This window comes from Leuresthes tenuis, unplaced genomic scaffold (genome assembly GCF_036924035.1).
Source record: "Leuresthes tenuis unplaced genomic scaffold, fLeuTen1.0.hap1 SCAF_24, whole genome shotgun sequence".
NCBI classification, from domain to species: domain Eukaryota; kingdom Metazoa; phylum Chordata; class Actinopteri; order Atheriniformes; family Atherinopsidae; genus Leuresthes; species Leuresthes tenuis.
Genome location: NW_027325378.1, coordinates 16,036,075 through 16,048,074, shown reverse-complemented (window position 1 = coordinate 16,048,074; position 12,000 = coordinate 16,036,075). Strand labels below are relative to the sequence as shown.

Sequence of the window (12,000 nt, the reverse complement as noted above, 5' to 3'; positions counted from 1 at the left end):
CTAATTAGTTTGGAATTCAAGAATAAGAAGTGCTTTTCTTTTGAAAACATTAATCTAATCGTGTTATCTTATATGAATCTGAAGAGGACGTATTCATGGACGTAAACCCTAACTGGAAAGCAAATTGCCTGTAAGCAAAATATGAATTCCTGTAAATGACTGACCTACTTCAGTTTCTTTTTGACTGGTAGATACGGAGTTATTCATACGGAATTCCCCGGTCTGGAAAACCTTATAAGTCTCCAACCTACGGCACTTGCGCTTGTCGGTCGGGGGAGAAGGCAAGGAGACGGATGCGCGCTTACAAACTCCCGGTAAGTTTCGAATCTGCCACACTGCGCTGCTTTCATGATTCTGACTTTGAGCGAGTGTCTTTTAATCTCCATACTAACACTAAGCTTATTTTAAGACTACTTCCGCACCGATTTCTAGAACATTTTCTTCAGTGCGTCACTACTAAAGTGCTTTAGACATCTTGAGTGAAACCACGCAACGCGTTTTACTTACCATTGGTCATTCTTCATTCATAGTCACTGCGTGCTAAAGCTGGAAATGGACACTGCTAAGTGCATCGTCATTGCAGCTCATCTTCAAATTTGTATGACCTTACAAGTGGAAATCCATCTCAGTCCTGTTATTATTTCCATACACAGTTCAGCGATTATAGTCGTTTCCCACGATCTCCATTACGCAGCTCTCCAGTCTCTCAGTGCGCATGTGACTCGACTTCCGTCCTCGCCAGTAGCTGACTGCAATGCCACAAGAACAAGGTTCATCCTCCGCGTATCTTTGCTGAGATCAGGGTTGGTAGTGACTGATGGAGACAAACTGTCTTTGAACGCTTACGTGTGTTTTAGCTTGTCACATGATGGGTAGATTTTCATTTTACTTTCATGCCACTGCAGCAGCTTTGCTGATGAAATAAATGTTTGATAGATCACACATAGATGATTTCTGTTTGCATTAAAAGCTGCTTTAAACAGGTAATGGTCCTTCTTCATCCAGAGTTCACGCCTGATCTTGAAGATTCTGGTCACACACATTCACACTCATTCATTCATTCATTCATTCATTCATTCATTCATTCATTCATTCATTCATTCATTCATTCATTCATTCATCGTGTGATTGTAGGCATAGTTGGTCTTAGGTAGATGTAGTGACCCCAGTGTTCTGTAGACTGACTGCAGCGCTACCCTCAAAGTGTGTGTGACAGCTCAGAAGACTGTGATGCATGTCAAGATTGTTTTCACAGAAAGTCACTGACCGGTTTGTAAAAGGCATCACTTAAAAGGTGATCATTATTATTCCAATTTTTCTTTACTGTTGGAATTCTTTAAATAAAAGTAGCTTAATGACCTCATTTCGAAATACCCCTTTGTTCTTGTTTCAATTGAACCTTTAACTTATTCAGACAAGCCAAAGAGGAGAAATTCTTATTTACAATGACGGCCTCATAAAAGGCCAAACATTCTGAGGAAACTGAGGTGAGAGGCAAAGTACATTAAACATATATAAAAAAGCAAAAAGAGAAACAAATTTGAACATCCATCACCTGCATACATGCTAGGTATACAGCTGTACAGGGGCACAGGCCCCCAGCCAGAACACCACCACCAACACTGCCTTAATGTATGCAGAACATGACTGTACTGGATGTATAAGACAATTTATTCAATTTTGCATGAACCTCAACAGGTTTAACGGAGCTGTAGGCTATCTAAGCAAATAAAAACACTTGAGTTCAGCCATTTAGCTTATCAATTCCTCCTTCTGTATCGCATCAAATATAATCAAGTAAGCAAGGCAGTAAGTAAGGCAATATCACTAAAAAAAACCCACATGCATTCCAGCTTGTATAACCTTTTCAGTCTTTAAAAATATCACAAGGACGTTTTCCTGTTTCGATTTCCTAATGCCTATACTATAATAGGCCGAAAAGGATATTGTCTCACGTTTTTCATATGCCATGGAACCAAACACTGTTCAAGCCTAAATGCAAACGTTGTGTATTTGGCGTGGTTCAATTCTCGACTGGGGCCTTTCTGTGTGGAGTTTGCATGTTCTCCCCGTGTATGCGTGGGTTCTCTCCAGGTACTCCGGCTTCCTCCCACTGTCCAAAAACATGCATGTTAGGTTAATTGGTGTCTTTAAAATTGTCCCTAGGATTGCGAGTGTGTGGTTGTTTGTCTCGTTTGTCTCTGAGTGGCCCTGTGATGGACTGGCGACCTGTCCAGGCATGAGTGTCGACACAACAGACACAATAAATCTCTTACCTCTCTCCAGCATTGGCTAAAGTAGGTTACATGGTTGAAATTGGGAAAATCGTGTTTCTTCGTGTGAAAATCGTGTGAAAAATGTTTTTCTTCCTTGGCACATCAGTCGTAGTCTGAAGGATGTATAAGGGAATTTTTGCCGGAGCACAACGCTTATTTACAGAGGCACGTGTACCTGCTGCACCTCTGACTTGTCACATTTTTTGTTTTTCTAAGGGGCATTTTTGTTTCTTGCAATATGGCATTTTAAGAAGAGTCGGTCACAACCTTAGTCAATAAACCCACTGCTTTTCAATGTGCTGCATTTAAATGGAATCGTCAAGGATTTTTATTTGCCACATCAATATGAATTTAAAGTCAGACATGCAGTGAAAGGACAGGATTCCGTTTTTGTTTGACAGGGTCTGCTCAGCAGGAGAGCTCACAGCCTTCTTGAAAACAAAAAAGAGTTTTCAGAGAAACCCACCAGCCCTTCTTCAAAAATCAGCATGTTTCACCAGTTTTGTTTTTCTAAAGTTCTGATTATACAGTCATTATATTAATCATAATGAACAATGACATATACAAAGACACAAAATTATAATTGGAAATCTTTTATTAAACCTTTCCTGAGGTATGTTTGTTTTTTTACCTTTAGTCTGTTCACTTGTAGTCCTCAGCTTGTCCTTTGGAACATCATATGACAATAATGGACAACACCTGTGCACATAAGAAGATGATAGCTCTGAAAATCTGTGCAATACAATCCGATGATAAATGACTGTTGTACTATGCATGTAGGCTACGGGCAAAATGAAGATATTGCTGTAAGTGCAACAGTAAAGCAGAAATATAATGATCATTGATCCAGTTGGTCTTGTTTGACCAAATTCAAGTGCAGTATCTGTTCTTACCATTTCAGAAATCCATCCAGAGGGAAAAAGTTCTATTAATGGTTTTAGGAAAGGACTTACATGTAGTTCACATTGTTATTATTTGAGTGCAAGATTTTGTTTTATTTTTTAAATGTTGAAAGCCATTAGGACTAAAGTCAGCGACCAGTGGGCCAGCAAATAAGTCTTGAAACAATTTGACGAACTTGTAATATCAGCCTCCAATTGACTGATTTGTCAAAATTCAGGAGAAATTTTTTAGATCTGGCATGTCAAATAAACTATAGAGCTTCCTGACTGTCAATTACTTTTCCTAACCTTGAACCTACATAGCATGGAAGTATCATATAAATGCAGATGAGCAGTGATTACAGAAGGCATTCACATGCAAAAATATATTGTTTAGACTGAAAATCTTTTGAGATGGGGGATCAAAGCATTACATCTGCAAACCAGGGACATTAACTGAACATGGCAGGTTAAAAAACACTTGATGATATTAGGTTTGCATGCACATCTGGATCTGGTTTATCCTATCCACAGAAGCATATGATTTAGATTAATTTTTCATATATTATTAGATATGCGTTGGTCTCCTTAAACAGACTTTCTTTCTTTCTTTTTTTTTAAGCAGTAAACTTACAAAGAAAAAAAGTAAAACGTTTCCTGTCACTCATTTGGTTTGTAATGAGATACATGAGATCAAATTTTAACATTTTCATTTTCACAAATGCAGACAGATCCCTGTAATCTGACCATTTTGAAATCACAAGAAGTGCAGTCTATTCCCACTGCTTTTGTTGGCTTTGCTCTAATTAGTTCGTTGTACATGATAGCAGGAAGCCAAGGCCTTTTTGGATGTTTGCATTTAGATTGGTGGATGCAAGTCCTAAAAAGGCTACAAATCTTGTGACATATTACTCCGTGTTCGTTCTTTCCAACTGTTGCAGAATTTTGTTGAAGGAGTTGCTTCTTAGCAGATCTCCTTTCATCAACTTTTAATTATATTCAGCTGGATTTGACTAATGTGTCTGTTTGCGTGTGTGTGTGTGTGTGTGTGTTACATTATTGAAGTCTGCATTAATTAAAGACATCCATCAGATTATGACAGTGTTGCAAGGAAGTTGTGCCTCATGGGAAACGAAACGTGACCGGTGTAACCAAGACAACAGCAGTCAAACACACAGACACAGCAAGATTTGTCTTGTTTCCTGGTGTGTTTGTGATTCACTCATGAAATATGTGTGAGATGTATTTTGTCATAGGTTGTAAAGTTTTTGTCTTTCACTTTGTTGTTAAGTCCTGATTCAAAGCCCTGTTTCACTTGTTGCCGGCATTGTTCTGCATTGTTCTGGTTTCATAAAGATTTATTGTGAGAAGCACTGAACTAATCTTACTAAATTATCCCTGACGTTTGTTGTGGCCACTGTGGTGTTTCAGATGCGTGCAGGTTTTCCATGCTGAGAGGAATGTTGTCAAGAATGTTTACATAGTCAGTTCAGTATGTACTTTACTGACACCTTCCCCCTAGGCATTCAAATAAAATGATAAAAAGTCAATCAAATTCAATCTTTCTCTATCAGCTGAAATGTCACTTGAACTTGAATGAAGATGTACATCACACTGATGTAATGATATAACCTTACTTCATTTTAATTTTAGGTTGCACTCAAATTTGATCTTACTGTTATTTTTTCTTTTAAGAATTTCATTGCTAGTTTTGAATTATGCCTCTTCTTTTCTTGTCTTTTTGGAGCTTTAAAATGATTTGAAATGTAACAAGGCTCCATTCTAACTCGACTTCATTTGCTGTTGCATATTTGATTATTACAGGAAATTGAAACTGCCACAATATTAGCTGGCCTGTAATAATTATTTGACTTGATGACATTTCTTTCTGTGCTGCATATGTGCTGTTTGTCTATTCCAACTGAAGTTTCTGAAGAAATGTTGCAGTTATGAATTGTAGATAAGATTAGCAGTGCACACAACAGTCTGACTATGTGGGACCACTACAAGTAGAAAGCATCATATTAAGTCTTTTTTTTTTTAACTCTGCTCTTGCGGTCAGAAATTGATTTGTTAATACACAAATTATTATAGTTTACCAAGCAAAGCTCAACCTAGGTAGGAACTTTCATTTAACTGAAAGGAAACAAACACTATTCTGTACTTTGTGCACAGAACAAGCTGGAGTAAATTGAAAATGTAGTCTAAACATTTCTAACAATTTGAATTCAAACTGAAGCACAGAAAGCCACTCTGAAAACCAACCAATATTGAATAGAAGTGAGAAAAAAAAATCCCTTTACAAATTCTAAAAAGCAATGATGAAAATGACTGTGACATTTCGGGTGTACACACACATAAACTGTATGCAGCTCTTATGTAATCAAAGCCTGAGACTTTATTTTAATGGTTAGATTTGTGTGGGTGCCCAGATTTTTTTGTGTATGCAGGTTTTGACACACTCATGTGAGAGCCTTAAGGGTGGGACTTTTCCGGGAATGCATTATTGCCTAATATCCTAAAATGAAAACTAAATGGCTGTTATCATTTCCCACAAGCTGTGTTGAAATTAATTTTATGAATCGCAATGCTTTGACAAACGTTTGGGGAAGTTATTGCAAAATAACTCTAAAGTGAGAATCTTTTCTTTTGTCTTGCAGTTATATTCTGGAACAGAGTCTAGTTCTTTGAAGCATGCACAAAAACAACTAAAAAAATTCTTGTGTAAATGCAATGAGCAATAGGAGCTCTTTAATGTGGTCCTTGTAAACCTGTGGTACTTCCACATGCAAAAACCGTTGAACTTGCATATTGCTATGGAAAAATTACAGAGTGACTCAAACAGTCTGAACTAAGCAAATTGAAAGGTATATTTTCTCCAAAACTAGTCACCCAGGGCAGACATTTTCACTAATGATAACAAGATTTAAATAGACTGTGAGTTTGAATATTTTGGCGTGATGCCCATCTCAAATCTCATCTTTCAAGCCACACATTGAGGAAAGACGAATAAAACTGTCTCTCCATGGATGCTGCTAAGCCCTGATAGCATTCTATGAGTCTTTCCACAGATGTCATGTTGTGTAACATATTGGGGACAGGTTGGGGAAACTGCCTCAAACCTCTTGAGTCTTTTTGTAGGCAATCTGGAAAACAGATTCCAGACAAAAAAATCTATGCAATATCACCACTGTAAGATTCTGGAGAAGCATCATCTCCACAGTTTCAATTTTAAACTTTTTTCAAATATGTTGCTTATGTTTAAAATCCTAAATAGCTTAGCCCCTCCTCTGCTGTGCCACTTTATTAACTTTTGCCTAGAGGAATGCAAAAAATCCCAAGGACATCTACGAGAGACTGCTCCATACGCTTCCCTCACGCTACTTTTGGCCAGACAGCTTTCTCTGTGAAAGCGTTAACTCTGCGCAAAGCCCCACCAGATAAAATGAAAGCTGTAATTCTATCAGCAGCTATAAGAACAAAAATGAAAATAAATGGAAGACTCTCAGAACTGTTTATGTCTGTTTTCATTTGAATTACATGGGTGTGTATATGCGTAGGTGTCTGCAAATATGTGTGCAGACAAATGTATTGTTGTGATATTTTATGGCTGTGATTTTTAAATTGAAACCTGCCAAGGGACTGTACTTGTGAATGAGCTTAAAGCTAACTCTGGCAACACATGGCAACAAGTATGTTAAATATTGTAAATGATCCCTTTTCACGGAAAATTCAAGAAAACAAAATGTTGCATGAACATTTCCTTGATCTAATGATGTCCATAAAGTTATGTAGTCAGTACATGACTGCATGGACAATTGGATATGTGCTGGGAATAAAAACACAACATTTTAGAAATTATGTCTGCATATTGTCACCAAAATGCAAAACTAGTTTGAGAAAAGACTAAGTACACTCATACTGCTTCTATAGAAATTAAGAAGGTAAGAAGCACCTGTGTAAAAACAGAAGTTTTACCAGTTTGCTGGTCAGGAGCATTCAGGTGTGTGTTACCACAATGCCAGGGAGGAAAGACATCATCAATGAGAGTAATTGTTGCTGAACATCAATATGGGTGGGGTTAAAATGCAATGTCCAAACTATTTCAAGTCCATCATTGTACAATGAGAGAGATCATTCGCAAGTGGAAAGCGTTCAAGATATTTGTCTTATTTTCCGAGAAGTGGAAATCCCAGCATGTTCATCGCAAGGACAGATTGTGTGATGCTCAGTGAAATTGTTTTTTAAAAAAGCCTCCGAGACTCCACAAGCCTAAGTTAGTATGTTAAATGGTCAAGTTCATGACAGTACAATTAGAATAGGACTGAACAAGTTTTGGCCTGTTTGGGAGGGTTGTTATGTTCTCTATGTCTCTTAAGTGCTTCCTTGTTATTTTTATAGAGCATTGCAGCAGAGATTGGGCCAAATATGAGGCCATCTGTCTGACAGCTCAATCTTGGCCAAAACCGGGTCATGCAACAGTATATGGAACACAAGCATAAAATGCTGTAGTCAGACCTTGATGACAACTGTCTATTATTAATGGCCGCAAATCTAAATAAACTAGAAATGAGTCATAAAGACAAGTGGGTCAAAATTCAAACACTTCAAGCTATTGTTGCCAAAGGTGGTATCTATGATATTGTCACTGAGTAGCTGTTCATCAGCTGTTGTCTGAGATTCATTCAACATATCTTGATAGGTGAATTTAAAAAAATGAAACTGTAAAAGGTAAATGTTGAGCTCATATTTCAGCTTATCCTGACCCCTCCTTCTAAAAAGTATCCACATGCGTCTGCTGTGGATTGGAGCTTTATGGTCATAAAACAAAGCAACACCTGTGGAATGCTTTATGCTTTATGGAATGGCTGAAGCACTAGATTTGTAACTTTGTATTACAATTTTTTGCTGAAACCTGCATACTTCCCACTTGAGGAATCTCTTTGCACTTACAGGCCTAAATATTTCATCTGCCGATCAGTCTACTAATGCTGCTTATGCTTCTGTACTATTTTGCATTACTGACTTGTTACAAAACACTTTCACTCCCTCCATGTCACCAGCATCTACATTAAATGAATGATTTGTGCACATCTTTCTAGACACGACTAACTGGCCCATTGAACCCATAACAAATCCAGACTATCAATGTTTTTAATTTTCTCTCTAGGTTTGCTGCAAGAGGGCACACTGTACCATTTGAGTGGCGTACAACTACATCTTGTTATATATAGCAGTGCACTTGATCGTGCAGTGGGAGTTAGTGAACTGTTCATGCATAAATAAAACCAGCTGCATCGGGAGCATCCCTTTTTTTTTGGTTTCTGTTCTCACCAGATGTTGGTCTTATGGAAAACATCAGTAATTTAGCTGGACAGGATAACAGTTTCATCTTTTGTGAGTGAGTGTGTTCAAATCACAGTGGGGAATAAGTATTTTTCCAAAATTTCTGGGTGAAATATGTTCCATAAATACAGGAAAACATCCATCAATGACACCAATGACTTTCTATAACAAGCTGGTGTGAACAAACATTAGGAAAATCATCACTGACATGCAAAACTCATAGCTGTATAGTAAAGTGAACAAAAAAAAACAAAAGAATAAGAATGCAATACTGTAAATACAATACCTCATGGGAAACAGCTTTGTTATTGCATAGAATAGATATTTGTTAAGATATCTTAAACAACTCACATGGCATGACTTTCAGACCTTAACTGCACAGACACTTGCTGTGCATGCACTACACTGACATTCAACACTTTGGATTTAAGTTTATTGAGTATCATGCAAGCAGGTTGTATTGTGGTGACATTTTTCAACTTCCATGATGACACACTGGGGGAAAATATGGATTGTAGTGGAATATCCTGGCACCATCTAGTGGCAAATCTTCAAACATGTACAAAGTTCCATTCACATCACTGTAGACGGTCAAAGTAAAATGTAGTTAGGGCTCTGCTATGATAGGCAAAAGTGATTTACAGAAAGCAAATCAAAGTTAAATTGACCACATGCATGATCTTGTATTTATCTATTTATCATGTTATATATTTTTTTGTTTCAGCTTTATTCACACCTGTACAAAATTAGCTTCCAACAAGCACGGTTCCAACAGCATGTAGAGATATGCAAAAGAATGCATTTAAATCACTGCCTTCGTATGAAAAATATGGAATTTAATCTTTTCGATTTTCTTACAGAATTGGATGATGGACCTTTAAGTGAAATTACATCCGTTTTGTTTAAATGTGCAAACCACAAGCAATTCAACGTGACCTACTGGAAATAAATGGGAAATATTGTTAACACGCAGTGACGGTGGTATGCAAAATCCAACTCAGTAATTAAACCGAAGTAAGATCATTTTATATCACTGATGATAATTAGTTTGAACAACTTAATCTTACTTGATTTCTGGACATTCTTCTGTGGCCGTAGAGTCACCAGCGTGATGCTAGTAGAGATTAGACAGTACAGCCTCGAAGCTATGAAGTCATGAGACATGATTGTTAACGCTTAAAGGAGCAACATTACTGATACTTCCTAATCATTTTATAAATCTTTATCTATCTAGATGTAAAAGAGAACACTAATACTTTGCTCATTTATACTTACATGCAACACAAACACAGCAATTTATTCCAGGTTTAATAGAATAATAAACTAAAGTAAGAAAATTTCCAAGAATTTCTCAAACTGAGGGTAACAGCTTGGTATTTTATTTCTTTTAACTTTTAACTTTCTTTTATACTGGTCTATTTATTAATAATTATCTTTTTTGATATTTGTACATAGGAATAAAACGTTTTTTTTTTTTTGCTCTCTTTGCACTGAATGGGACTGCATACAATTTTGCTGTACTTTTTGTATAATGACAATAAAGATTCTGATATGATCTGATTGTGTCTTTTAATAATTGTTGTTGAAAAACTGTTCGCTATCAACTTCAAACCACGGAACAAGCGTGTTGAACGTCATCAACTGGTGATTTTGAAACAGGTAATGAAGGTGGGTGATTCTTTTGCTGCTCGAGTCTTGACTAGAACCAGGAAATACAACCATAATAGTCCAGTGCTCAGGTCCCTGCACTGGCTTCCTGTCGCTCAGAGAATAGACTTTAAAACAGTTCTGCTTGTGTACAAGTCTCTTCATGGTCTAGCACATCAAAGTACATCTCTGACATGTTAGAGCCACATGAACCAACTCGGACTCTGAGAACCTCAGCGAGGGGTCTCTGCTGGTGCCCAGAGTCAGGACTAAACAAGGTGAGGCTGCGTTTCAGTTTTATGCTCCTAAAATCTGGAACAGTCCTCCAGAAGATGTGAGACGGGCCTCAACTCTGAAAACGATCAGATCCAGGCTGAAAACAGTTCTATTTCGCTGTGCATATGACAACTGAATGTATTTTATCTGCACTAATGTGGATTATTTTGATGTTTTATGGAATGATTTTATTTGCCTTCTTGTGATTTGATGTAGCTGTAAAGCACTTTGAATGGCCATGTGTATGAATTGTGCGCTACAAATAAACTTGCCTTGTCTTGCCTTTGTGCTGCCATGATAGAAATGGATGACTTTGTTGTATAATTGAAAATTAAGGTTGTTAGGATATGTGTGCATTTACATTTAGTTAGATATCATTTAATAATTGTGTTTACTTTCCATCAGGCTGTCGGATCTGACGATCTTACAATCACCCTCCAGTAGTTCAATTTATCCACATGAATCACAGTAAGGCTGGTTGAAAATAATCAAGAGTTGCTTTGAAAGCTGCAGCAGAAATGAGTTGGATGGAATTATCCACTTTCTCTCTTAAAGGATGGTCCAGCGTTTTCTATGCTAAAAGAGATAAAGCACCACCTTTCCTTAGAATGAAGAGAATTAAAACATCTCTTATTATGGCTGCCACTTAGATTCTTCAGGGTAATTTCACCCAGGTAGGAAGGTTCCTCAGCATAAAAGTCTATTTGGGTAGACCCTAACCACACAACCATCACAGCAAAATTTAAAATAATTTTGGTCTTCATTGAGAAAAGCTGTGAAAAGATGTACAAAATACCAGCATTCTCTGACAATTGACCAGTTTATAAGGGGCAAGAGTTGCCACTTATTGGTTACAGCAATAAGCCTTCATCGTTGCACAGCAAGACAGCGGGTTCAAATATATAACAGTATGTTAAAACACCAGTCAGCACAAAGCATATCTAAATTTCTCAGTAGACGCAATTCTAAAGGCTGTGGAAATCACGGCACATAAAAGCCAAGGCTGGGAATTGCTGTTTGATGCGTGTGACCTTCAATCCCCCAGGTGGCACCGCATGAGAAACTCTCATGCCATCATGATCAAAACAGCCACACGGACTCGGGAGAACCTTGAAAAGCCATTGTCTCTCAACACACCGAGGAATCCTCTAACTAAAAACACTGTTTTGTGCCAGTATGTTATATAGACAGTAAAGAGTGTTGCATTTTCAGTCCAGTCCAGCACCTCGGCTATTATTTGTCATTATTTGTCACTCACAGTTTGTATTTTTGGCATAGCTGTATATATTGAGTGATGTTGGCAATGTGAAGCTGGAATATTCCTCTTCCGTCAACCCTCTAGAGTCTGAGAGTAATCCTGTCAGGCCGTGTTTAATTCATGGTATTCATGGTCAATAAATATAATCATCCAAACACCTTTTGTTGCACTCCATTTGTCACTCCATTTGAGTGCTTTGTCTCCTACCTCTGTGCTTTCCTGGCAGGACTGCACATACACTATGTTTGTCCCAGTCAGGTTAGTGCCAGAGACGTTGGACATTGTGTCAGATAAACAAATTCATGTTGGTGTCATC

At 37.6% G+C, this 12,000-nt stretch overlaps 1 long non-coding RNA gene across 1 annotated transcript; it reads left to right on the top strand.

Moving 5' to 3' along the window:
- Positions 1-274: 274 nt before the first annotated feature.
- On the top strand, positions 275-9,891 carry LOC140284802 (uncharacterized). Its single transcript, XR_011910222.1, has 3 exons — positions 275-314; positions 8,495-8,554; positions 9,364-9,891. It is a non-coding gene; the product is annotated as an uncharacterized lncRNA (long non-coding RNA).
- The last annotated feature ends 2,109 nt before the right edge of the window (positions 9,892-12,000 follow it).